Raw genomic sequence first — 27,647 nt, 5'->3', positions numbered from 1 at the left:
ATGGGATTGTCTCCTTAATTTTTCTTTCTGATCTTTCATTGTTAGTGTATAGGAATGCAAGAGATTTCTGTGCATTAATTTTATATTCTGCAACTTCACCAGATTTATTGATGAGCTCTACTAGTTTTCTGGTAGCATCTTTAGGATTCTCTATGTATAGTATCATGTCATCTGCAAACAGTGACAGTTTTACTTCTTTTCCAGTTCATACTCATTTTCTTTTTCTTCTCTGATTGCCATGGCTAGGACTTCCAAAACTATGTTGAATAATAGTGGCGAGAGTGGACATCCTTGTCTTGTTCCTGATCTTAGAGGAAATGCTTTCAGGTTTTCACCATTGAGAATGATGTTTATTGTGGGTTTGTCGTATATGGCCTTTATTATGTTGAGGTAGGTTCCCTCTGTGCCCACTTTCTGGAGACTTTTTAACATAAATAGGTGTTGAATTTTTTCAGAAGCTTTTTCTGCATCTATTGAGATCATATGGTTTATATTCTTCGATTTGTTAATACGGTGTATCACATTGATTGATTTGCATATATTGAAGAATCCTTGCCTTCCTGGGATAAACCCCACTTGATCATGGTGTATGATCCTTTTAATGTGTTGTTGGATTCTGTTTGCTAGTATTTTGTTGAGGATTTTGCATCTATGTTCATCAGTGATATTGGTCTGTAATTTTCTTTTTTTGTAGCATCTTTGTCTGGTGTTGGTATCAGGGTGATGGTGGCCTCATAGAATGAGTTTGGGAGTGTTCCTTCCTCTGCATTTTTTGGAAGAGTTTGAGAATGATGGGTGTTAGCGCTTCTCTAAATGTTTGATAGAGTTCACCTGTGAAGCCTTCTGGTCCTGGACTTTGTTGGAAGAGTTTTAATCACAGTTTCAATTTCATTACTTGTGATTGGTCTGTTATATTTTCTATTTCTTCCTGGCTCAGTCTTGGAAGGTTTTACCTTTCTAAGAATTTGTCCATTTCTTCCAGGTTGTCCATTTTATTGGAATATAGCTGCTTGTAGTAGTCTCTTATGATGCTTTGTATTTCTGCATTGACTGTTGTAACTTCTCCTTTTTGATTTTGAATTTTATTGATTTGAGTCTTCTCCCTTTGTTTCTTGATGAGTCTGGCTAATGGTTTATCAATTTTGTTTATCTTCTCAAAGAACCAGCTTTTGGTTTTATTGATCTTTGATATTGTTTTCTTTGTTTCTATTTCATTTATTTCTGCTCTGATCTTTATGATTTCTTTCCTTCTGCTAACTTTGGGTTTTGTTTGTTCTTCTTTCTCTAGTTCCTTCAGGTGTATGGTTCGATTGTTTATTTGAAATTTTTCTTGTTTCTTGAGGTAGGATTGTATTGCTATAAACTTCCCTCTTAGAACTGCTTTTGCTGCATCCCATAGGTTTTGGGTCATCGTGTTTTCATTGTCATTTGTTTCTAGGTATTTTTTGATTTCCTCTTTGATTTCTTCAGTGATCTCTTGGTTATTTAGTAGCGTATTGTTTAGCTTCCATGTGTTTGTGTGTGTGTTTTTTTTTTTTAAAGGAGACAATCTTAAACTTTTTTTGGGGGGGGTTATTTATTTATTTATTTATTTATTTATTTATGGCTGTGTTGGGTCTTTGTTTCTGTGCGAGGGCTTCCTCTAATTGCAGCAAGTGGGGGCCACTCTTCATCGTGGTGCGCGGGCCTCTCATTATCACGGCATCTCTTGTTGCGGAGCACAGGCTCCAGACGCGCACAGGCTCCAGACGTGCAGGCTCAGTAATTGTGGCTCACGGGCTTAGTTGCTCCGTGGCATGTGGGATCTTCCCAGACCAGGGCTCAAACCCGTGTCCCCTGCATTGGCAGGCAGATTCTCAACCACTGCGCTACCAGGGAAGCCCATGTTTGTGTTTTTACAGTTTTTTTTTCCTGTAATTTATTTCTAATCTCATAGCCTTGTGGTCAGAAAAGATGCTTGATATGATTTCAGTTTTCTTAAGTTTACTGAGGCTTGATTTGTGACCCAAGACATGATCTGTCCTGGAGAATGTTCCATGTGCACTTGAGAAGAAAGTGTAATCTGCTGTTTTCAAATGGAATGTCCTATAAATATCAATTAAATCTGTCTGGTCAGTTGTGTCATTTAAAGCTTGTGTTTCCTTATTAATATTCTATCTGGATGATCTGTCCATTGATGGTAAGTGAGGTGTTAAAGTCCCCCACTATAATTGTGTTACTGTCCATTAGATCCTTGGCTAAGGAAATTTTACAAATGGTTCCCTAAGCTGTGAACCTTGCGTCTGCAATTCACAGATGTGTAAAGATATTTAAATGATGTAGTGATGGTGACAGAAAGATAATTACTTTCACTCATAATTAAATTAACATTTTTTGATAAGCCATTAAATATTAGTTTTCTGTTCAGGCATTGAAAACTTTGTTCCACACCATAGACCATTTCGCTGCAAATGAAATCAGAAATGTAAAAGTTTAGTTACCCAGCCTATTCACTCAAATTCACTCTGAATAGTAGGATTTTTAAAAAGGTCCTCCAGTACCTTGCTTGGCCAACTTTCAAAAATTTGATGTTTTCTCTTCTCCTTTCCCCCTACTTAAAAAAAAAAAAACTTCCCTTTTTGCTAAGTTTAGTGTGATTTTGGGGAAGGAACAAGGTTAGATGTGTATTTAATATGTCACGTTAACTTGGAAGGTACGAATATATATAATTTAAAGTGCTTGACCCAGAATAGGTACAAAATCAATGGTAGCTGTTGTTATTGCAGGTGGTCGTGGTAGAGCTGTAGGAATGAATGAATATATTTCATTCATTCCAAGGTATGAGAGACCTTTGATAAATTTGGAAGATTCTGTTCTCTTGGTACAAGCAAAATACACAAATTTCTTATGCTTTAATGGATTTTTAGGTTCTTTGTTTCCTCTTAGTTTTGTAATGAGTATTCAGTTTGAAGATTCTGGCTTATCTTGTGAGAAATACAAGGAAACCGGGTCTCCTCAAGCATTGTTGGGATTGTTAGGGGAATCTCTGTGGCTTCAGACGTGGTCCTTACCATTACTTGTGTTTAGTGTCAGTTGATTCCTCATCTTAGTTGTACATTTGCATATCATTTCAAACTTCTTTTCTATTTACTTTTTTTATACTGAGTTAATTTCATCATTGTGGTATCATGTCATGATAACAAATATTCCCTATGGGCCTAGAGGAGGCCTCAGTTTTGGTGGGCACTAAATCATATCAAATTCTGTAAGCATTTATCGTCAAGCATCTTGCAAATGCAGGAGAAATATTAGTATGAAGATGTGATTTCTGTTCTCTGTCATCTAAAATTTAGGAGAAAGGGTCAGACAAATGGTCAGGTAACTAAAAATAAAACAGAATATAGCAAATAAAATTATATAGAGTGCTTACTCTGTGAGTCACTCTTTTAAGCACTTTAAAAATAGCTAATTCATTAGGACTTTAGACAATTACTATCTTCATTTTCATATGGGGAAACTGAGGCACGTAGAGGTTAAGTAATTCATCCAAGTCACAGAAGTAATAAGTGGCAGATCTGGGATTTGATCCCAGAGAGTCCAGTCTCAGAATCGGCATGCTACCCTGCCTGTGTTGAGCCAAGTGCTATGTGCCTATTCAAGTGAGCGAGTGATTGCTTGTGTGCATGCGTGACTATGCATGCGTGCGTATGCAGGAAACAGAATGGGATTTAAAGAGGATGTGGCATTGGAGCATCTTCCTGATTTCATGTGTTTCTATGTTCAGTTCATTACATCTTGATCTTTTCTTAACATTCCAATTATACTCTGCTTGAAATACTTCAGAACTCCTGGACTTCTGATTTCTCCCATCAGCTACCCAAGTCTAATCAGGTCAGAACTTTATGACTTTGGACCAATAGCCTTTGTAGAATTTCCAGGGCAAAGTAAAGGTACAGTATGTTCTTTAGAAAATGTTATAGAATTTCAGACAGAACAGAATGAAAGCCACTGAGTCTATGACCACATATTATAGAGTTGGTTTTATGATGTGAACTATCAGACCAATTCATCACTGTATCCAATTGATTCCAGGTCCAAAGTCATTTTAGCTCTGATTTTTTAGGTCAACTGAGTAAAGATAGAGAGTGTGGATGATGTGTATGTGTCTGTGTTAGATAGTAAGTGAAGTATGGATTCCTGCTGAGGCCCAAGCTGTGAGCAGTCCTGCAATTCATATATACCTGGAAAGAGGTAACTAATGGGGCATCAAGGGTCTAAGGGCAGAGGAGTTTGGGGAGGAGTAAGATCAAGGGAGCTCAGGGATGATTATGGGAAAAGACTTTAAGAGAGCGCAGCATGGTCCTGTCTTGGAGATGCTCTCCAAAATGGCCCCATGGGATCATGATTGAGGTCACTGGTTGGAGGGGCTGCAGGCAGCAGATGCCAGAAAGGCTTTTTCACAAAGAGTTTATGTGACTCAGGAGCACAAACAGTACCATGTAGGTGCCCATGTGACAAAGTGTGACCAAGGCAGGGAAGAGGACATTCTTCTCCCTTCCTATGGAGCTCAGTGTAACCTCAGTGCAATAAGAACCCCGGAGAAGGGATGGTGACCGTTACTTTTTAATTTAATTTAATTTAAAAACATTTTATTGAAGTACATTTGATTTACACTGTGTTAATTTCTGCTCTGTTAATTTCAGCAAAGTGACTCAGTTATACATATATATTTTTTCATATTCTCTTCAATTGTGGTTTATCACAGGATATTGAATATAGTTCCCTGTGCTATACAGTGGGACCTTGTTGTTTATCCATCCTGTATATAATAGTTTATGTCTGCTAATCCCAAAGTCCCAATCCTTCCCTCCCCCTTGGCAACTACAAGTCTGTTCTCTATGTCTGTGACTCTGTTTCTATTTCAGAGATATGTTCATTTGTGTCATATTTTAGATTCCACATATGAGTGATATGTGATATTTGTCTTTCTCTTTCTGACTTACTTCACTAAGTATGATAATCTCTATGTCCACCCATGTTACTGCAAATGGCATTATTTTATTCTTTTTAATGGCTGAGTAATATTCCATTGTATATCTGTACCACATCTTCTTTATCCATTCATCTGTCGATGGATATTTGGGTTGTTCCCATGTCTCGGCTATTGTAAATAGTGCTGCTATGAACATAGGGGTGCATGTATCTCTTTGAATTATAGTTTTGTCCAGATATATGCCCAGGAATGGGATTGCTGGATCATATGGCACCTCTATTTTTAGTTTTTTGAGGAATCTCCATACTGTTCTCCATAGTGGCTGTACCAATTTACATTCCCACCAACAGTGTAAGAGGGTTCCCTTTTCTCTACACCCTCTCCAACATTTGTTATTTGTAGACTTTTTGATGATGGCCATTCTGACTGGTGTGAGGTGGTACCTCGTTGTAGTTTTGATTTACATTTCTCTAATAATTAGAGATGATGAACATCTTTTCATGTGCCTGTTGGCCATATGTGTGTCTTCTTTGGAGAAATGTCTATTTAGGTCTTCTACCCATTTTTTGATTGGGTTGTTTGTTTTTTTGTTATTGAATTGTATAAGCTGTTTGTATATTTTAGAAATTAAGCCCTTGTTGGTCACATCATTTGCAAATGTTTTCTCCAGTCAGTAGGTTGTCTTTTCATTTTGTTTATGGTTTCCTTTGCTGTGCAAAAGCTTCTAAGTTTGATTAGGTCCCATTTGTTTATTTTTGCTTTTATTTCTATCGCCTTGGGAGACTGACCTAAGAAAACATTGGTACGATTTATGTCAGAGAATGTTTTGCCTACATTCTCTTCTAGGAGTTTTATGGTGTCTTATACTTAGGTCTTTAAGCCATTTTGAGTTTATTTTTGTGTATCGTGTGAGGGAGTGTTCTAACTTCACTGATTTACATGTGACTGTCGAACTTTCCCAACACCACTTGCTGAAGAGACTGTCTTTTCCTCATTGTATATTCTTGCCTCCTTTTTGATGGTGACCCTTACTGAGGGCAGTGCGCAGGGGATAGAGCCAGCTCAAGTGGCAGGAACCTGATTGGTTTGTTTGCAGCATACATGAGACACATTCAGGGATTCCTGAAAATAACTTAGGGGGGCCTGGAATGTAGGGATGAGAGAGGGTGAGATGTGGCTCATGTTCTGCAGATTCCCCACTAGCTAGTGCAGCCCAGGAAATGTGTGGTGTAGAAACTCATCTTTTCCAGACTAGTTCTTGAATGAATTCTATTGCCTGAATTTATTGGAGTTAGATGACTCCAATACAAGTTTGTCACTGTTCTAGATTCATAAGATAGGCTGTTTTCTTAGTCTGGGTCCCCTCAAGAAGAAGGCCTTGAGACCAAAATTCTTTGCAAATAGTTCATTGCTGAGTTAATTCCAAGAAACACTGGTAGGGAGTGGGGAAGCGAGGCAGGGAAAAGAAGGTAGCAAATAAAAGGTGGGTTATTAAGTCAGCTACTACTGTGGGCAACCTGTGTGCAATATCAGTGGGGAAACCCTGGGAAACAGTGTAGAACACACAGCTAAGAGTCATCTCTCCTGAGAGGTATGAGAGCTGCGGTATTAATCCACCCACTCTTGTTATTCCCAGGGCGATGTTAGTCCCTCAGCACCTCCAGTGGAAAGACCTGCTCTGGCAGCCAAAGAAAGTCCGCAGAAGAGAATTGCAGGCGCTGACATTGGAAGCCAGATTGGTGCGCATGGAAATGGTAATTGTGGGGATATGGTGGGTTGCAGATGGCACCTGCTACTCCTATGGCGTGGAGGGTCTTCTAGTTTGTTAGTTTTGCTGTTTGACATTGCTTTGGTTATTGCTTTGGATTTTCCTGCTGACAAACCCGAAAACTTCTACTGCCTCCTCTGTTCCCACTTCCGTTCTTGATTTTCCACTTCACTCTGTTTATCACCATTTGACCTTGGCTTTGGCATTAGAGGCTAGTGGAAAGTAACTTCCCTTTCTGTGCCTCACTTTTTCTAATGTGTAAGGTAAGAATAATATCTTTTTAACACTGTTGTATGTACAGACATATCTTGTTGTATTGTGCTTTGCTTTATTGTGCTTTGCAGATAATGCATTTTTTACAAATTGAAGGTTTGTGGCAATTCTGCGTAGAGCAAGTCTGTCGGCACAATTTTCCCTGTAGCATTTTTTCACTTTGTGTCTCTGTGCCACATTTTAGTAATTCTTGCAATATTGCAAACATTCTCGTTATTATTATATTTGTTATGGTGATCTGTGATCAGTGATCTTTGATGTTACTATTGGAATTGTGTTGGGCGTCATGAATTGCATCCATATAAGACAGCAGACAGATAAATCGTTCATGAAAGGAGGAATCAATCGATGCGGCAAACTTCACTGTTGTCTTATTTTAAGAAACTGCTGCAGCCACCCCAACCTTCAGCCACCACTACCCTGATCGGTCAGCGGCCATCGACGTTAAGGCAAGACCCTCCACCAGCAAAAAGATTACAGCTCGCTGAAGGCTCAGATGATGGTTAGCATTTTTAGCAATAAAGTATTTTGTAATGGAGGTATGTACATCTTTTTTTTAGACCTAATGCTATTGCACACTTAGTAGACTATAGTATAGTATAAACATAACTTTTATATACCCTGGGTAACCAAAGAATTCGTGATTCGGTTTATTGCGATATTTGATTTATTGTGGTCTGAAACCGAACCCACAATATCTCCAAGGTATGCCTGTACTGAGGTACAAATTAACATATGAAAAAGAATATGTCATAATCTGTGCTCAAGAAGGGCTTGTTCTTGTTCTGTGGTCATACTCGTTTTGCCCTTGGCAAAGCCAAAATTTGGGGACCTTCTCTTTCTGGGATGTTCGAAAGCTGAGGTGTGTAGATAAAGGCTGCGTTTGTCCTCTAGAGAAAAAGTATGTATTTTATTATTTCTCTAATATTTTATCTGAGTTAATTTGATTACATTCAAATTTGATATTTGGTGGAACAGTGTACAAAATACTTCATTGATATCTAAGCATATTATATTCATTTTACTGCCTTTCATCCCTTAGCTTATCCCAAAAACAGGGCAGAAAATGGGGACTCAGATTTATGCGGCCACAGCCATGCCCTGAACTCAGGCCAATCTCAGAGCCATTTATTGCCTCAGGAGACGGTGATCTTTTATATTCCTGGCATTTTGTGTCCTGTGGTGTCTATGTTGGCTGTTGATTCGATGAATTACTGCTTTTTGCTATGAATTATTTAGGATGGAGGGAGGGAGAGGGAAGAGGGAGGAAGGAGGGGGAGAAGGGAGGAGGAAGGAGAGCTGCTCTCGTTGGCTTGTGAGTAAGTCGTAATTATTATAATGACACTTTGCTGTACACGCTGGTGCTGCACATGATTGCAAAGTCCTTTTACAGACATTTAAAAATCTAATCTTCATAACTAGCCCATAAAATGAGCAGGAAGAAAAGGAGCTATTAAGAACAGGTTTGCACTAATCCTTTGGAGGAGGCAACTGTGAAGGAAAGGAGACTCAGAGAAAAATAGGATGGCTGTATGAAGGCAGTAAAGTCACGCCATCTGTTGCTCAGAGAAGAAAGGATATGCCCAGTGGGGTTTATGTGAAGGTCTTCATGCTTTATATGCAGGTGTGGTGAAGGGTGGTGGTTCTGAGATTTGAACCAGTCTTGGCCCTGGCAGTTCTGAGACGAGTCATTTTGAGAAAGGCCTTGGCTCACCCTGAGCCCTGGTTTCTTCATCTGTGAAATGGAGATAAAAATGCTTGCATGCTATACCACTCCATTGGGTGTTCATAGAATTAAGATGCACATAAAAGTGCTGTGCAAGCTGTCAAGTGCTGTACGTGATCCTACAGGTGATACTTCCTGATAATGAAGAGATGGTCCTGTAGAATCAGGAGAGTATAAAACATCAAACTGAGAGTTGATTTATTAATAACATTATTGGAGATCCAAAGTTTACTTATTCATAGGTTTAAGATTTGTCTGGTAGAAAATTGTTTGATTGTTTTTAGCAGTAAGGTGACAGCACTGATTTATTTGTCCAGTACCTTTGTTGACAGTGGTGGGATAATATTGGAATATTTTGCAGGTACCTTCATCCAGATATTTTGGATAAAACAATGATTATGCGATATAGAATTGTTATGAATTAATTGTTAAGTATAAGGAGGTAGAATTATTATTACTCATGTTTAAAGAAATGAAACCAACAAGCAAATATTTAATGATACAAATTAGAGAGAATCAAGCCAGAAATTAATGAGATGTAGTCAATATGGGTTTACAGATTGCTGCTTTTTTAAAAAAATGTATTATTTTTTAAAATTCACAGATTGCTTTTTGATAATGATTTCTTTCCATATGGTTTTGGTATGGGATGCTTACGGGTGATAAATGGGGAACTGTGCCAATGTGATGCACATGCACAAGTTTATTTCAAGATTCATAACTTGGGGCTTCCCTGGTGGTGCAGTGGTTAAGAATCTGCCTGCCAATGCAGGGGACACAGGTTAGATCCCTGGTCCGGGAAGATCCCACATGCTGCGGAGCAACTAAGCCCGTGCACCACATCTACTGAGCCTGTGCTCTAGAGCCTGCGAGCCACAACTACTGAGCCCACGTGCCACAACTACTGAAGCCCGTGCTCTGCAACAAGAGAAGCCACCGCAATGAGAAGCTCGCGCACCACAATGAAGAGTAGCCCCCGCTTGCCGCAACTAGAGAAAGCCCGCATGCAGCAATGAAGACCCAACGCAGCCAAAAATAAATAAATAAATTTATTTTTAAAAAAAGGATTCATAACTTGCCTTGCTGGCAAGTTATGAACTTCTAAGAGCTTAATTTGAACCTGTTCAGTCTATTGCCTGTTTCAGACTAAGAAGACTGTAAATAAGTCTGATTTAATCTTCAATAACTCTGTAAGAAAGCCATAGGGTGGTGGAGGGTAGAGTAGGAGTTTTAACTCTGCAGAAGGGGTCCCCAGGCCAGGTCTCCACAGATACACATGTGGTGAATTTGCCACAACCCATGTTCTGAGTGTCACCATTGTAGCATATGAAGTCCAAGTTTATCAACTTACAGAGTATCGATCTTTCTCTCTGGAGTGGACTCACATTATCCCTACTTATCACCTGATATTTAGACCTAAATGTCAGTTAATTAATTTTCAATGAGAACTGTAGTTACCAAGAAGCCCAGAGTTTTCTAGTTAACATAGGAGAGGCCAAATTACAATCAGAAAATTGTTTGGTGACCTTGGTACACACACAGGTATCACCAGTCATCTGATTGGAATGTGAGAGGGTTTATCAATCAGATTTCTTGGATGCAGGAGACGAAATCCTCTCTTGGCTCACCTAAGCAGAAAAAGAATTTATTGGAAGCTCTTGGGTAGCTCACAGAAATGATGGGTAAGCTGGAGAACCAGGCTCAGAAAAATGGAAACCAAGAGAAGCTGTAAGTGGCGAACATGGCAGGACATGCTGTCGTCTGTTTAGGGTGTCACTGTTGTCCCAACCTGAGCAGTTAATGCTGCTGCTACCTGTGGACTTTCAAGGCTGATACTCCTGCTGGTCTTCTGAAAATGCTCACACCACCGTGTGTAGCTTCTCAACTGTCCCTGCGTCTTTGTTTCTCTCCTTCGAGATCCAAAGACCCAGGTAGGAGCATCTGGTCACTGAATTTAGGTCATGTGCATCTACACACCTGGCTGAATCCTAAAAGAGGTAATGTATGGCTCCAGATCCGTGCTTCACAAAGCGTAGTCTGCAGACTGGTGCCAGGCTATGGACTAACTTTTTATTTTGTGATGAAGCAGAGAACTTGTGCTCGAATATTAATCAATTTAGTGCTTTCTCCATCGAGAAAACTTGGCTCTGGAAAAAGTGTCAGCCTAACCAAACAGTGTGGTGTTAAATAGAGCAGCACTTCCATGGTGGGAGGACCTGCCATCAGAGGGCTCGCCACAAACGGAAGGGTATTTGGAAGTCCTGTAATCAAAAACAACAAATGTTCACCACCGGTGAGATCAGGCTGAGTAAGCCTGTTGCCTCCTACTCCAGCCTAGAGACACACCAGGAATGTATGAGTCCTGTGGGTCTGGACACATTCTCATCTGGCTGGTGGTTGGGCGTGATGATGTTGATTCTGCTGCTACTTTCTTTTCTACAGGGTGGGTATCTAGCTGCCCTCTTGGGAAGGGAGAGGTTGGGGAGATAGCCTTATGTCCATCTAGGTTGGCTGGTTGCGATTCCTCCCGGTGATGGTGAGCCAGTGCTCAGATGACTATCGAGCGGGGTCATCGTCTGTCCATTCTGGGTCCTGTTCTTTCTGTCTTCCCCAAAACAAATACAGCATCTTATGGAGGTGTGAGCAGTTCTTTATTTTGTGGTTTAGGAAATGATCCCAATGTGTAGAGTTGGGGGATGGTGTGAGATGGGGAGGAATTGAGATCAAGTGCTGTGACCAAGGCTTCCTTGGTCCTTTGTATTATACATAGAGGCAAAGTCCTCACTGTCTTTGGAGTATGTGAATGTCCCCTTGTTCTCTAGCTCTCCCACCTCTCAAATCCTCTCTCTTTAAGAGCTTCCACATTGAAGGGGCCCCTTTCTGGCACATGCCCAGGGATTGCTAACCCTCCCTGTAGAATAATAAAGCCCCTATCTCTTCTTGGGAGTTTTGAATTCAAACCTCCCAGTAGTCTACTATATGTGAAGACCTTTTCCCTCAGCTTCAGCTGGTACTACAGTGTGGGAAGCTCTGGTTTTATGAATGGGGTGGGCAAAAAATGGCAAGCTACAGATGATTTCCCTCTTAGGTTCCTAAGAATTGAACACCATTCGTCACCTAGGGCACTAATCGCCTTCCAAAGACGATTTGAAAATTGCATAGTAGTGGCAACATGGCTTTGGAGCTAATCCTTAACATGCTAGTGTTCTATTCAGTGCTTACCCGTCTTGAGCTTCAGGATGCAACTTCCCCATGACAATGACAGTGAACGGCACTGCAGTGAAGTTCTTCTCTAAAGTTCAGTGTTCTTCCTACCTCTAACCCTGATGATGGAGGAAGGGAGTGTGGGGAAGAAGTTTCAGTTCAATCCACCTTATCTTCCCACTCCCTCTACAGCTGACAATACTCCATTTCACATAGATACTTTGACCTTTAATCAGGTTATAGACGAATCTTGTGGTCTGAGAGCAATTCTATGCCACTAAGATAAGCTATAGTATTTTGATATTACAGATTAATCTGACCAGCTTACCGTGTACCCCACCTAGGTAGTAGGGTTCATTATACATTTGTCCACTGCAATTTGAAAAGCTCTGAAAAATGCATGTTTAATGCTATCGGCTTGAAAACACAACAAACATGAAGAAAGAAAGGGAGGGGAAAAAAGAAAGAAAATGAAGGTAGGAAGGGAAGAAAGAGAGAAAAGGATCACTTAAATCTAGAGAGTAAATGATTATTTCTGTACCTTTTCAAATGTTAAGTGGTGGGTAGGTTAAAATCATTGGAATTTTGTGGTGTAATTATTTGCAGTAAAATGGTTAATATCCTGCATCTGTTGGTGGACTCATGCCGTAATGATTCATTTTCCTATGAGGAAAAGGACCAGAGATCTATTAACTTTAGTCCCATTAGGGCAGCCTCCTTCCAAAGGGGTTTGCATTGGTGAAGGGAAGAATTTTTTCCTGAGGCATTCTGAAGACAAATGTGTTTTGGGCATTCATTGATTCCATTAAAAAGTGATGTTCTTTAGCTTCTGTGTCCCATGACTCCAGATTCAGCGGGCTGGATTTCGCTGAGTTGATGGGTTTTAGCATTATGAGAAGGAAAGCACAGGAAGTGACTATAGGGGAAAGGGATGCTGAAGGAGAAGGGATGGACGAGGGAAGGAGGGTACACGAGGGAGGAGAGGAGGACATGCACCATCGTCACATGGTGCCAAAGCTTTCTGATGTTTCACATTTATGGGACAAAAATCAGTGAGTTAATAAGCAAACATTTAAAGGAATATTGGGCATAGAGCAGTGTGTGTGTGTGGCGGGGGAGTTGGAGATGTTAAAATGAGACACATACAAAATTACAACAAAATATTCTCTCTATGGTAAATGCTAAAGGCTGAGTAGAAACAAGAAGTGTTAAGAGCCCTGAGAGGTTAGTAAAGTCACATTGGAGGAGTTAGACCTTGGTTAGACATTGCGGGATGGGCTGACAATGTCAAGAACTGTAGCAGATCTGGAATTTTACCCTTCCTAACAAGCTAGCCCACCACAGTTACATGGATGCTGGCAGAACACATAAGATCCTGAGAGCAGAGACAGGGGACTTTATGGCACACAGCACAAAAGCAGAATGAGCCAGGTTTTTTTTTTCTTATTTTAAAAGAGAAATTTGTAGAAGGAATAATAGGGGGAAATAAAGAGACCAGGAAGTACAACTTGTTCCTGACACAGTAGAAAGTAAGAATCCAAATTGGGTTTTGACACAGCAGATGTGGCCCAGACAGTGGGGCTGCCTACACACAATTCTCTCTCAGAGGAGGGCTGGCTTCCGGCTCATTCCTTATTCCTCTGCCATGGTTCACTCCTGCTCGCCTCGGCCTCTGATTGCTATTGAGAGCCCTAGTTCAACTGTTACATGAAACATAGTGAATGAGGGGTTATTATCTAAGGGACTGTTCTCTGTCAGGGTCACCTTCCCTTAGGCCACTGGCATCCAATACTGTAGCCATGAACTTCATGTGGCTAGTGAGCATTTGAACTGTGGCTAGGCGGGATTGAAATGTGCTGTAAGTGTAAAATACACACGGGGTTTCAAAGACTTAGGGAAAAAAAAGGAAAAGATCTCATTAATAATTTTTATATCAATTACATGTTGAAATAATATTTTGGATAAATGAAACACATAATTAAAATTATTTTCACCTATTTCTTTTTACTTTATATGTTAACAAGAAATGTTAAATTCTGTGTGTGGCTTGCATTTGTGGCACACAGTCTATTTCTATTGGGCAGTGCTGCTCAGGTGCATTTGAGAAAGAGGGGAGCCTCCCTTGGTCCCTCCTTGTTATCCTCCAAGGGCTGTGTGGCTTGATGTGCCATCATGGACCATAGCTGGGCGTGGCCTGAGCTGCTGATCTGCATTAAGGTGCAGTCTTCCTGGATATAACCCCATTGCTGCCTCTAACCAGAGTGTCCTCAGAGGGGAGAAGGGGGGATATGGTCAGGACTCACCTCCCCTCATGACCCTGTCCCTCACTGCCCTTCACAGCACCCTCTCACAAAAATCTGTGGGTGAATCAGGCTTTAAAAGGGTACCTTTGAAGGGTCGAAGACTAGTAAAGGGAATTACAACCTGTGAAGGAAGGAGTTTTAAACCAGAAGGCTGGGATTAAGATTCCAGAAACATCACCCTGTTACTTCACCACCAACCAATCAGAAGAAAATCTATGAGCTGCAACACTCACCCCACATGTTGCCTTTAAAAGTCCTTTCCTGAAAGCCATCGGGGGAGTTTGGGTCTTTTGAGCATGAGCTGCCCTTTCTTCTTGCTTGGCCCTGCAACAAACGCTATACTTTCCTTCACAACACAACCCCATGTCAGTAGATTGGCTTTACTGGGCTGTGGGTGAGCCCACCCAAGTGCAGTTTGGTAACAACCACACGTACAGACATTTCCTGTTGTAGTTTGGGTTTTCCCCCAAACAGGCGCCAAGGCAAGGATTTGGGTACAGGTGGTTTGTTTTGGAGATGATTCCAGGAAGAGAGACAGGGAAGGTAGAAAGGGGGTACCGAGGTGCATGAATGAGCAGGATACCGCTGTGGGCAACAGAGGCTCAAACCCTCTGGGGACTTTGAGAGAGACTGTGGCACAGTGCCCTGAGGAGTAGGAGTAGAAAGTAGGGGGTCTTCATCTACCCACTCCCATCCTGGCACTTCTAGGATGTGCATGTGAGCACATTCCTTTAGTGGCCATCAGGGCAGTCCTGTAGCTTGTGAGGGAATTCTCTGCAGGTGACCTCTGGGAAGGTCTGAGGGCTATGAGCAGGGCACCTTTAGTATCTGCTACATTGCCCAACAAGGTGCCAGACCCATAGCAGGTGCTTAATAAACGTTGATTGAATGAATGAATAAACACATCATTTAAGGACAAGCCTTAGTTCTCAGACTACAGTCAAAACTCGATGATGAGGAAGATAGACTTTTCCTTAACTGCTCTATAGTTGTAAGGCTGCTCCTTTTTATTTATAATAGAGTTAGCACCTCATTTTATTATGCATCCGCCCCTTGCCTTCTTTTCTCCCCTTAGACCTGCCAAAAATGAGAAAAGGCTGAATCACTGATCCCGTTAATGACAACTCCTTTAGCTTCATGAAGACTGGAAATTAATTTACAAAGGCACAATGAAGTTGTTAGATGGGAAATTGTACCTTTCTCCCATCCCTGCTAGTGACGACTGGGGAGTTGGGCGGTGGGCTGACAGCTGTGTTCTTCAGTTACAGAGTTATTTATTTTGACATCTTTTCTCCCTGGTTTTGGTGCATTTTTACTGAGACTGAAGATAATGGGGTTGGCATGGAGGATGCAAGTCCTCAAATCACACGAATTGGGGCCAGATCTGCTGTGTGCGACGTTCTTGGTGAAAGGCAGTGCCAACATCATAGAGCTGATTTAGGAAGACGTGAACTCAATGCACATGAGGGGGCTTCTCTGACAATAGATAAGACTTCCAGATATGTAGCAAAAGAGAAAAAGTATTATTTAACAAAAATTTATTGAGCATCAATTATATATTAGGTATTGTGCTAACATTATATGCCCACCTGTGATACAATAAAACTGCGTTAGTACTGAACTATGGATTATTAGTTAGTTTATTATCTGTCACTTTCTTAGGGACTAATTTGGGGGAAACCAAATTTCACTATACCGTGTGTAAAGTAGAAGTGTTAAAGGATACTAAAAAATGTTAAAATTAGGACCCATAACAAATATAAAATGAACACATATGAAATATCTATCTCATTAATTACTGAGGGAACCAGTAAGATGGTACCACCAGTTCAAAGGAGAATTAAGAGAATGCACATATAAAGGCAATCAGGAATGCTTCCAAGAATTTAGAAATAGATGCAAAACTGGTCAATATCCACTGGCAATAATCCCTTCCATTCCACAGAATTCATTTGCATTTCGATGGATGTGAATCATTAACATCATTATCATTTTTCTATAGTTCATAGAGTTGTAAAATAGCTCAAACACTGAAAGGCACAACCCCTATAGAATCAGATAACGTGGAAAGATGCACCATCCAGACACCCAGAAAATACATTTTTTTCCTCCGTTTCAAAGTCTTTCACAAGTTTTCCTGACAAAAGTAAAGAAATATTCTCTGAGCAGTGTATCAGGAAGCAGAATGTAGATTGCAGACTGGCTAAGTCTTCTGAATCAAAAGAAAAATGGTTTCTTGTGGCAACACTGCTTGCCACTCAAGAGATAAATGAAGAGTCATTTGGGATTGCATCTTTTAAGTACAAGAGTACTGATCTCAATGGGGCAAAGAACAGTCGAAGGGAAATTTGATGAGATTAGCACTGGGGAGAGGAATAGGATCAATTCAGCAGACAGTTCAGTTACAAAATGTTCAGCTACAGATCAAAACTATTAAGGGAAAAAAAGGAAGTTCATAAAACTTTCTTAATTCACATTTCCTAATTCAGATTTTGTAATGATTTTGACATGAGGTGGGATGAAGGTTACTTTTACTTTTTATTTTTTAACAGCTGTATTGAGATATAATTCACATACCACACAATTTACCTGAAGTGTATAATTAAATTTTTTTGTTATATTCACAGAATGTACAACCATAATCACAATCTAGTTTTCATCCCCCCTAGAAGAAATCTGGGTTGTATTAATAGTCATTCCCCATTACCCACCCCAATCTGTCCTTCCCAGCACTAAGAAATTACTAATTTGCTTTGTGTCTCTATAGGTTTGCCTATTCTGGACATTTCATATAAATGGAACCATGTAGTATGTGGTGTTTTGTGACTGGATTTTTCATTAGCACTTGCACCCATCAGTACTTCATTCTTTTTATTGCCGAATAATATTCCATTGCATGGATGTGATATGGTGATTTATAAGAACAATATATTTGGTCTTCGTCTGGTTTCTGGCATAGAGCTCTTAAAACCCTTGGAATTTCCTAAGTGATGAGAGTAACAAAGGTGTCTTTACTATGTTAATGGGGTGACTTTTGGAAAGCACCTAAGGATGGGGGCTGGTTCCAGTGGAGCCAACTACGTGATTAGAAGGTTAGAACTTTCAGTCTCACCCCTGACCTCTTGGGAAGGGAGTGGAGCTGGAGGTTGAATCAATTGCCAATGGCCAATGATTTAGTTAAATCATTTAGTTAATTTCATGCCTATGTAATGAAGCCTCCTTAAAACCCCAAAAGGATGGGGTTCGGAGAGTTCTGGGTTGGTGAACACATGGAGATTTGGGGAGAGTGGGGTGATGCTTGGAGAGGGCATGGAAGCTCCGTGCCATTTCCCTATATCTCACCCTATGCAACTCTTCCATTTGGCTGTTCCTGAATTATATCCTTTTATAATAAACTGGTGATCTAGTAAATAAAATGTTCCTCTGAGTTCTGTGAGCCACTCTTGCAAATTAATTGAACCCAAGGAGGGGGTCATGGAGACCTCTGATTTATAGTCAGTCGGTCATAAGCGCAGATAACCTGGGCTTGCAGATGGTGTCTGAAGTGGGGGACGGGGCATTCTTGTAGGACTGAACCTCTAACCTGTAGACTCTGAAGCTATCTCTGGGCAGATAGTGACGGAATTGAGTTGAATTCTCGAACACACTGCTCTTGTCCAAGAATTGCTTGGTGCTGTGTGGGAGACCCACCCAGACACACACGTTGGAAGTGGTCCAAGAATACTGAAAGGGTGGATGTACCAAATCTTTAACCATTCATCAGGTGATAGACATTTAGGTTGTTTCCACTTTTTGCTTATTTTGATATAGTGCTGCTATGAACATTTGTGTAAATGTTTTTATGTGGACATATGTTTTCATTTTTCTTGGGTATATACCCAAGAGTGAAATTGCTGGGTCGTATGGTAACACAATGTTTAACTTTCTGAAGAACTGCCAAGCTGTTTTCCAAAGCAGCCATCCCATTTTGCATTCCCACCAGCAGTGTATAAACATTCCGATTTTTCCACATCCTCTACAACACTTGTTATTGTCTGTCTTTTTTATTATAACCATCCTAGTGGGTATGAAGTGATATCTTATTGTGGTTTTGATTTGCATTTCCCTGATGACTAATGATGTTGAGCATTCTGTCATGTAGTTACTGGTTATTTGTTTGTCTCCATTGGAGAAATGTCTATTCAAATCCTTTGCCCATTTTTTAGATGAGTTAGTAGTCTTTTTACTATTGAGTAGTAAGAGATTTTTACAATTCTAGATACCAGTCAGATATGTGATTTGCAAATGTTTTTTCCTATTTCATGGGTTGTTGTTTCACTTTCTTGATGGTGTCCTTTGAAGCACAAAATTTTTAATCTTGATGATGTCCAACTTATTTTTTTCTTTTGTCATTTGTGTTTTTGGTGTCATATCTGAGAAATCATTCCTAATCCAAAGTCATGAAGATGTACTTATATGATTTCTTCTAAGTGTTTTATGGCTTTAGCTCTTACATGTAGGTCTACGGTCCATTTTAAGTTAATTTTTCTGTATAGTGTGAGGTAGGGGTCTAACTTCATTCTTTTGCATATTGTCCCAGAACCATTTGTTGAAAAGATTATCTTTCATTTATTGAATTGTCTTGGAACACTTGTAAAAAATCAGTTGACCATAAACGTAAGGGTACATTTCTAGACTCTAAATTCTGTTCTGTTAATCTGTATATCTGCCCTTATGTCAGTAGCACACTGTCTTGATTACAGTAACTTTGCAGTAAGTTTTGAAATCAGGAAATGTGAGTTCTCCAACTTGGTTCTTCTTTTTCAGATTGTTTTGGCTATTATGGGTCCCTTGCATTTCCATACGAATTTTAGGATCAGTTTGTTAATTTCTGCAAGAAAAAAAAGGCAGCTGGAATTTTGATAGGGAGTGCATTGAATTTATAAATCCGAAGATTACTTTTAGGCTTAAGTGAAAAGATTTGCCGAACTGAATTGTTTTTTTTTTCATATTTGAGCATTATCCATTCTCTTGCAAACTGTTAATATGTTTGTTTTACTTTATTAAGTAAAATAGATATGTTAAGACCTTTGCTGATAACACATTGGCATTGATTTATTTATAATTCTCATTTCACAAGTGTGTTAAATCTCCCCTCCTTAGTTAGTTTAACTTATAATAGACTAATTTTATAGACTATGTACAGAAAGGCAAAGGATGGGTAGGGGGGTGATAAGATTTGTTATAGGAAGTAGTGTAACACAGCCTGGTAATAAAAGAACCTGTCTTTTGACTGTATATTCATGTTCTAATGTGCTTCATCAAGCACAAGATGTTAAATAGATTGGTAGTTTTCATTGAGCTTTTGCTCTAATTATGTAAATAGATATAATGAATTTTAATGCCAAAAATTGTTTTCAGGGAAATTAAATTGCTTTTTTATTCAGATTTTATGATTTGGGAAGTGCTGTTTTAATAAAGATTATTTTTGAATGAACCCATTATAATCACCCCAAACTCTAGAAAAGCAAATGTGCTTGAATGAAAAAAAAGTAGAGTTACTTTTAAGAGTCTAGAATTATAGGGCTTCCCCGGTGGTGCAGTGGTTGAGAGTCTGCCTGCTAATGCAGGGGACATGGGTTCGAGCCCTGGTCTGGGAAGATCCCACATGCCGCAGAGCAGCTGGGCCCGTGAGCCACAATTACTGAGCCTGCGCGTCTGGAGCCTGTGCTCCGCAACAAGAGAGGCCGCGATAGTGAGAGACCCGCGCACCGCGATGAAGAGTGGCCCCCGCTTGCCACAACTAGAGAAAGCCCTCGCACAGAAACGAAGACCCAACACAGCCATAAATAAATAAATAAATTAAAAAAAAAAAAAAGAAGAGTCTAGAATTATAAACCCAGAGGATATCTCATGTATAGCTGTGATTGTGCTTGATTTCATAAAGAAATTGCCAGATCAAATAATTAAGATGCTATAAATTAATCTTGAATATAAAAGCAGTTAATTCAGGCATAAATCTTAAAAATATTTTCCACAAAACTGTCAGTCATGATCCTACCAAGAGAATGAAAGACATTCAGGCCACAAAGACAGGCTCAAAATGCCTGTGACCCAGACTGGTTTGGATTTGAAGCAGGCAGGACCTCCAGGAGCTATACAGAAAGGAAGTGGGGCACAATGAACCAGGCAGGACATGGGTTTGTATACGTGACCCAACAGGAAAGAGGGATTAACATCTGCAACATGGTGCCTTAAAGAAACCATAGATTTGAACTGAGTTGACATTAAACTACTTAGAACTGGCTGGACTTTTGTAATCAGGGGAAAAAAATGTTAAAATCTTGTTTTCCAAAAAGTAGAGCCATTTGATATTGTGCAGCTGTGAAGTACAGGAATACCATGGGGGCATGGCAGCATGAATGACTGGAAAGAGGTCTGTCTCATTCCTATAATTAGGAAGGTGATGTGTTTTGCTCGGAATGGAGCTCCAGTTCAACAGTGGCTTAGGAACTGAGGCAGTGGATCCATCATGCAACTTGTTCAAAGGAATTCTGTCAGTTCTGGTAAGGAAGGCTGTATATCATGGCATGTGGAGGCCAAGATTTTCCCAAGCATATGTGGCCTGTGGTGGCTCATTTGGTTCCTACTCCTCTTACTGGTGGTGACAAGGTTCCTCATGAAGTCTTACCTTGGACATGACTAGATGGTGCTGAAAGTATTGGCACATTTAGCTGGCCTAGACAGGGGTTATATTTCTTATTGGGATTAATAGAACCAGAATGAAACATTGTTCACTCATTATTTTTTTTTATTTTTATTTTTATTTTTTTAATTATTTATTTATTTATTTTTTTTTTTGGCTGTGTTGGGTCTTCGGTTCGTGCGAGGGCTTTCTCTAGTTACGGCAAGTGGTGGCCACTCCTCATCGCGGTGCGGGGACCGCTCTTCATCGCGGTGCGCGGGCCTTTCACTATCGCGGCCCCTCCCGTTGCGGGGCACAGGCTCCAGACGCGCAGGCTCAGTAGTTGTGGCTCACGGGCCCAGCCGCTCCGTGGCATGTGGGATCTTCCCAGACCAGGGCTCGAACCCGTGTCCCCTGCATTAGCAGGCAGATTCTCAACCACTGCGCCACCAGGGAAGCCCTGTTCACTCATTATTAATTGAAAAAACACTTAGTGGACACAACAATATACTTGGTCCTATGCTAGGATTTGGAGATGTAGCAATGAATGGGACCTAGGGCTTCTGGTCTGGTGGGGAGACCCACATTTGTAGGGGAAAAAAAAACTTGCCACCCCAAAATGTCTCTTTGGAATGTGGATCATTTTGAGGTGAAAACAATCAAGGCTCAAGACTCAGGAAGAACTTTTGACCTTCCCCCTAGCTGCCTAAAGATCATAGATAGAGGACCTGTTCCAGGAAGGGAGCTATCTGCATAGATAAATGTAATATGAACTAGGTGTGTATACAGGGAGGAACCCAGCAAAGTCTGTTTGTTAAAATTCTTCTCTCTGTCCCAATGTCTCTGCATGGCCCAGCAAACATTTGTTTGCTTTTCCATCTCCATGTCAATTGCCTTTCCCCCACTTTGATGTCCAAAACCCATACCCCCAAAATCCTCTTTTGTCTTTAGCTGAAGATGGTATTTAAGGGTTTCAGCTGTTTTGGCAAGGTGCTCAGTTTTCCTGGGTCTCTCCCATGTATACACGCTATTAAACTTCTGTTTAATTTTCTCCTGTTAATCTGTCTCATGTCAATTTAGTTCTTAGACCAGCCAGAAGAACCTAGAAGGGTAGAGGAAAATTTTTTCCTTTCTGACACCAGATTTCTGGAAGAATGCTGCTATCATTCATTGAGTGAAGGATTAAGGGAGGAAGAATAAGTTTTGGGGGATAACGAATTCCACTTTGGAGATGGTGAGTTCGGGAAGCCTGTAGAGCATCCGAGTAGAGATACCTGGTAGGCAGTTGGAAGGATATCTGAATCTAAGGAGAGAAGTCCAAATGGGAAGTCTAGATTTGTGAGTTAGCATTTTACAGATGCTAATTGAAGTCATTGACATTGGTAAAGTTATGCTGAGATTCTGTAGAGTAAGGAAGAGAGAAGGATTAGAGTTGAATCTCTGGAGAATCCTTTCATTTCAGTGGTGACATCTGAAGAATGCTATTGTCTGAATACACATTGCTCTCACATCATTGAATTTACATTTGAAAAGCATGAATAAACTTGCTAAACACATTCAAAAGGAAATCACAGCAAATATAGACACAGGACATTTTGAAAGTAAAATTTAAAATTCATGTCAATAATAAAATCCAAAGTATCTTCAGAATCAAAGAGGAAGTTAAAGCATTAACTGTATTAAAGGAGTGATACAGATAAAATGTTCAGAGTTTCTGAACTCAAAGTAAGCTCTAATAACTTTGACTGTTCTTATGGGAATGATGGGGCATAACATTTGAAATTGAAACTGTCTGGAATGCATGGTTGAGGTCAATATAGAACACTCAAGTAACAAAAGGACAGTTCAAACATAAAAACTAGGAGAACTAAGAGCTGATCTGGGATCCAGATTTGTTGATATCCTTGACTGAGATGGGTTGAATTGATAAACAGATCTCAGTTTTCTATGGCAGTATAACAAACTCCCTCAAAACTTAGTGGCTTTAAAACAATAGCAAGTTAGTATTTCTCATGGATTGTCTGAGTTGGCTGGGCTCCACTGGGTAGTTCTTCTGCTAGATATGGTGTTCCTGTACTCAGCAGGGAGCTCAGCTGTGGCTGGAATGTCTAAGACAGTATCACATACATGTCTGGCCTCAGCTGGAATGGCTGGGGGATAGCTAGGCCTCTTTCTTCTCATTTAGTGGCCTAGCCTGAGCTTTTTAACCTGTCAACTGATTCCCCAAAAGGCAAAAGCAGAAATTACAAGTCTTCTTAAGGCCTTAAAGTTCTTGTAGTTCTTAGGAGTACTAGAATGTCACTTCTGCCTCATTCTATGGGCCAAAGCAAGTTACAAGACCAGTCCAGGAGAAAAGGGGTCCACCTCTTCATGGGAGGAGTGGCATGTGTGTACAGGGATGGAGGGAATTTTTGGTGGCCATCTTTGGAAGTGATCCACCACAAGAGTTGATTTCTCTTTTCAGCTGGGCTGCACGTACTACAGTCTTCTGCAGGACACTCTGAGAGGATACTATGCTTGGTCCTCAATTCCAGGTGAATGCTAAGAGTTCCTGAGGGAATTGTAGTACCTATAACTTTTAATATATTTTGCCGAGCAAGTCTACTGAAAGGGAAGTTCATAAACACTTTTAGGGCCTTTTCAAAACAGACCTTTGCCACTAGTTGTTACCTAAATTTCTCTCTCCTTTTCCTTCCTCTTAATGTTTGCCAGCTTTCTTTCATAATCTATCTTAGTCTCTAATAAAGTTAAGAAAATTGTTGTACTGTGAAAATCTATGAGAATATCTTTTCCAGGTACATGCTAGGAGTGTTGGGGGCCTGGGAGTAGAGGAGGATGAGTAGGTTGAGAGGGTCATTTCAAGGGTGGCAGACCAAGTAGTTTTGGGCTCATGATCTATATCACTTACTGGGTGCTCAAGGGTGCTGGTCACCACTGCCCTTCTTTGGGTGTGAAGTAAGTATGTACCTCCGTCAGGAACCTGGATCTTAGCAACAGGCCTCAAGCAGATAAGGGAGGTTTGAAGAAGAATAAGGTTGGATTTGTGAACATTGACATTTTTCCTGGGTGCTGAAGAACATGCAGAGCTTGATCACCACAGAACGTAGGGTCAGATGAGTAACTGGGAAGAATGGCTCTCAGATGAAAGTATGACATTTAGGCATTCACAGCCTTTGGTCTTTGCCTGCCTGCAACAGAGTTTGTAGCACAAACTTTGTGATATTTGTTTGGGGGGGTGGTGGTGATATATGGAATGGTTTGTGGAAAAGAGAAATAGTCAAGGGAGCAGGATGGTGGGGCTGGATGGGGTGGATGAGAGAGTAACTTCTCGGGTTAGATAAGGAAAAGCTCCTGGGAATTTGGGGATGCTGAAAATTGGAGAGAAGAGAGGGCTTTAATAAGAGTTGTATGCTCTGTATGGAGTTGGACTCCCTTATGTAGGGATCAGGGTTCCTGTTTGGAAGGTGCTCCTTAAACAGTAGGGCCCCTCAGGCTCACTGCTCCAGTGACATTACTTGGCCTGGAGAATTTTGGACCCCAAATCCTTACTTGGGAAATTGACTCTTTTGTGTTATTCTTATCTTTTTGTTTTATTTCTCTTAGTGGTTGCTAATGTAATTTTGGAAAATGTCAATCTGTCTCCACTCTGCATGGAAATACAAAGAAAAAGATTTTCCCTGAGTTGCTTTTCAGCTAGAGTATGAGGGAGAAGGTACAGAGGCCATCAGAATGAGGGGACAGGAAGTGAATACAAAGCTCAGGGGTGAGCAGGTTAATTTCTTATCACAGTTAGCAAGAGTTTTTCTGTGCTGTTGAGGGTTTTATCTGAGGGCTGTGTTCTTATAGCGATAGTTCGCAGCTGCAGCGAGGGAGACTGTGTGCAGTTTGGAAGAGTTGCATGTGTGATGCTGATATTCTCCTCTCCCCCGCTCCCTTCATATCCAGTTGCACCACGGATTTGCCACTGACTCAGAATAACATTTAAACTCAAGCATCAAACATTTAAGAACCTTCTTTTTTTTTTTTTTTTTTAATAAATACTGGTGGATAAGCAGTCAACCCTCTTGAGAGTACTTTCTTTTTTTTTATTTATTTAATTTTATTTTTGGCTGCATTGGGTCTTAGTTGTGGCACTCGGGCTTCTCGTTTCGGCGTGAGGGCTTCTCTCTAGTTGTGGTGCGTGCCAGCTCCAGAGCGTGTGGGCTCTGTAGTTGTGGCACGCAGGCTCTCTAATTGTGGCTTGTGGGCTTAGTTGCCCCATGGCATGTGGGATCTTAGTTCCCTGACCAGGGATCGAACCTGCGTCCCCTGCATTGGAAGGTGGATTCTTAACCACTGGACCACCAGGGAAGTCCGTAAGAACCTTCTTAATGTGGCTCCCCAGACTGTACCTGGCACTGCCTCCCAGCTGAACTCATGACTGTGGCCAGGTCAGGGTCTCTTGGATGCCAGGCCCCTCGTACTCCTTCTCAGTTCCACTGCTCAGCAATCATGTGCTTGACTCTTCTCCTTCATACACCACCTGTCAAAGGTTTTCCCATTCTTCAGGCCCCACCTCAGGTCCTTCTTGTTTCATGGAGCTGTCCATAAATGCTCCAGCCACACTGGTTGATTGGACCTTGTTTCTGAATGGTAGTTAAGCGGAGCCAGCAGTGGGGAGAGAAGGCTGGGAATGTAGAAAAATAAACAGATTATTTATATGGAAACCCATCGACAACTTCCTATAGTTTAGTTAATCTAATGGCATCAGTGCTTTGGACATAGATTCCCAGTGATTTGAACAATTCCCACTTCCCCACCCCAAACAACTTCTGCAATCCCCTCCCACCACAGTTTTCAAAGTTTCTTAATGAAGGGAATGTTATGTAAATTGACCACATGGCTATTACAATCCGTTTTCACTGCACCTTATCAGTGTTGTTGGTCCCAACAACCTTGGAGAAGTCCATTTCAGAAAGTGTTGTGGACCATAACTATATTCATTATAGGTAGACTACAGATTTGGCTTTCCTTTTACTTCCCTGACATTGATGAGAATTGTTGAAAATACTGCACATCCTAAAACATCTTATCTTAGATCCTCTCAGTAGGGTGCAATATGGTGCATCTCTAAGACTTCACTTCCAAGGGAGCCATTAACATCACTGGATGCTACAAAAGTTCTTTGACTAAATTTTGAATGGCTTACCATCCCACAATTCATTCATTCATTTAACAAATAATTATTGAGCATACCACATAATCAATACTCTGCACTATTTGTTGTAGACACAAAGATAAACAAGGCACAGCCTCTGTCTTTAAGGATCCTACACTAAAATGGTGGTAATATGATATGCACACAAATAGCCATAATATATATGTGGAAAGGAATATAAAGTAAAAAGGAAAATGTACTATAAAAAATGCTTAGTTAAAGTTTTTGGGCTGACAAATCACCACTGAAGACTTTTGACTCACTCTCTCTTGGTTTTGAGACACCACACTTTTGTGATTTTGCTGCTTCCTCTCTTGTTTTTTCTCTGCCTCTGCAGTCGCATCTTCCATCTGATGTTGGAGTTCCCTTAAGGTTCAGTTCAGACCCTCTTCTCTTCTCCCTGTATCCTTTCCTCCTAGACAGTCTCATCTATGCCCATGGCTTCAGTGATTATAAGTCCGTGATGGGAGGGCCAAACTTAAACAAACTCATGATCATCGATCCTGAAGCTCATCTTCTAATGAATGACACCACTGTCCATCGAGTTCCATAAGCCAGAAACCTATGAGTCATCCTGGCCCCTTCTCTCCTTTATTCTCCATTCTGGTCTATTATTAAACCCTACTAAGTGTATCCTCTAAATACCTCAGATCTGTCTCCTTTCTTCTATCTCCACAGCCAGCTTCCTAGATCAAGCTAGAACTGTCACCCAGATCAATGTGCTAGACTCGTAAATGGTCTCCCAGTGTCCACCCAGGTCCTTTCCAATCCAGTCTCTACACTGAAGCCCGTATGATCTTTTCAGAGTGCAAATTTGATAACATCATCCTTTCACTTCTTGACTTTCAAGTTATTCAGTAACTTCCCATTGCTCTGTGAAATACCACAGTCTTATATAGTCACAGTCTTGTCTACCTCTCCACTTCATCTCAAACTACTTCCTTATCATTCCCTGTGTTGCAGCCACACTGACCTTTTTTCAGTTCTCTGAAAACACCATGCATTTTCTGTAATAGGGTCGTTGCACATGTTGATCCCCCCACCCCCGCCCCCACTGCCTCATAAATCTTACTTGTTCTTTTTTTTTTAATTTTTTTTTTTTGGCTGTGTTGGGTCTTCGTTACTGTGCATGGGCTTTCTCTAGTTGCGGCAAGCGGGGGCTACTCTTGGTTGCAGTGCGCAGGCTTCTTATTGCTGTGGCTTCTCTTGTTGTGGAGCCTGGGCTCTAGGCACGTGGGCTTCAGTAGTTGTGGCGCACGGGCTCAGTAGTTGTGGCACATGGACTTAGTTGCTCCGTGGCATGTGGGATCTTCCTGGACCAGGGATCGAACCTGTGTCCCCTGCGTTGGCAGGTGGATTCTTAACCACTGCACCACCAGGGAAGTCCCAATCTTACTTGTTCTTTAGGTCCCAGCTCAAATGTCACTTCCCCAAGGAAGACTTCCCTCGATTACTGTCTTTTACACCCACTGCTTTACAGTAGGTCCCCTACATACGAACCTTCAAGTTGCGAACTTTCAAAGATGGGAACATGTTTTCC

At 40.9% G+C, this 27,647-nt stretch overlaps 1 long non-coding RNA gene across 1 annotated transcript; it reads right to left on the bottom strand.

The window, feature by feature from the left end:
- Positions 1-1,547: 1,547 nt before the first annotated feature.
- Positions 1,548-21,025, bottom strand: LOC309620019. Its single transcript, XR_014239377.1, has 2 exons — positions 20,125-21,025; positions 1,548-19,811 (listed from the first exon to the last, which is right to left on the bottom strand). It is a non-coding gene; the product is annotated as an uncharacterized lncRNA (long non-coding RNA).
- Positions 21,026-27,647: the final 6,622 nt, after the last annotated feature.

The sequence above is a fragment of the Balaenoptera borealis genome (genome assembly GCF_965194805.1).
Source record: "Balaenoptera borealis genome assembly, chromosome: X".
In the NCBI taxonomy this organism is placed as follows: domain Eukaryota; kingdom Metazoa; phylum Chordata; class Mammalia; order Artiodactyla; family Balaenopteridae; genus Balaenoptera; species Balaenoptera borealis.
Note: the sequence above shows the minus strand (reverse complement) of the source record. Positions and strands in the feature narration are given on the sequence as shown.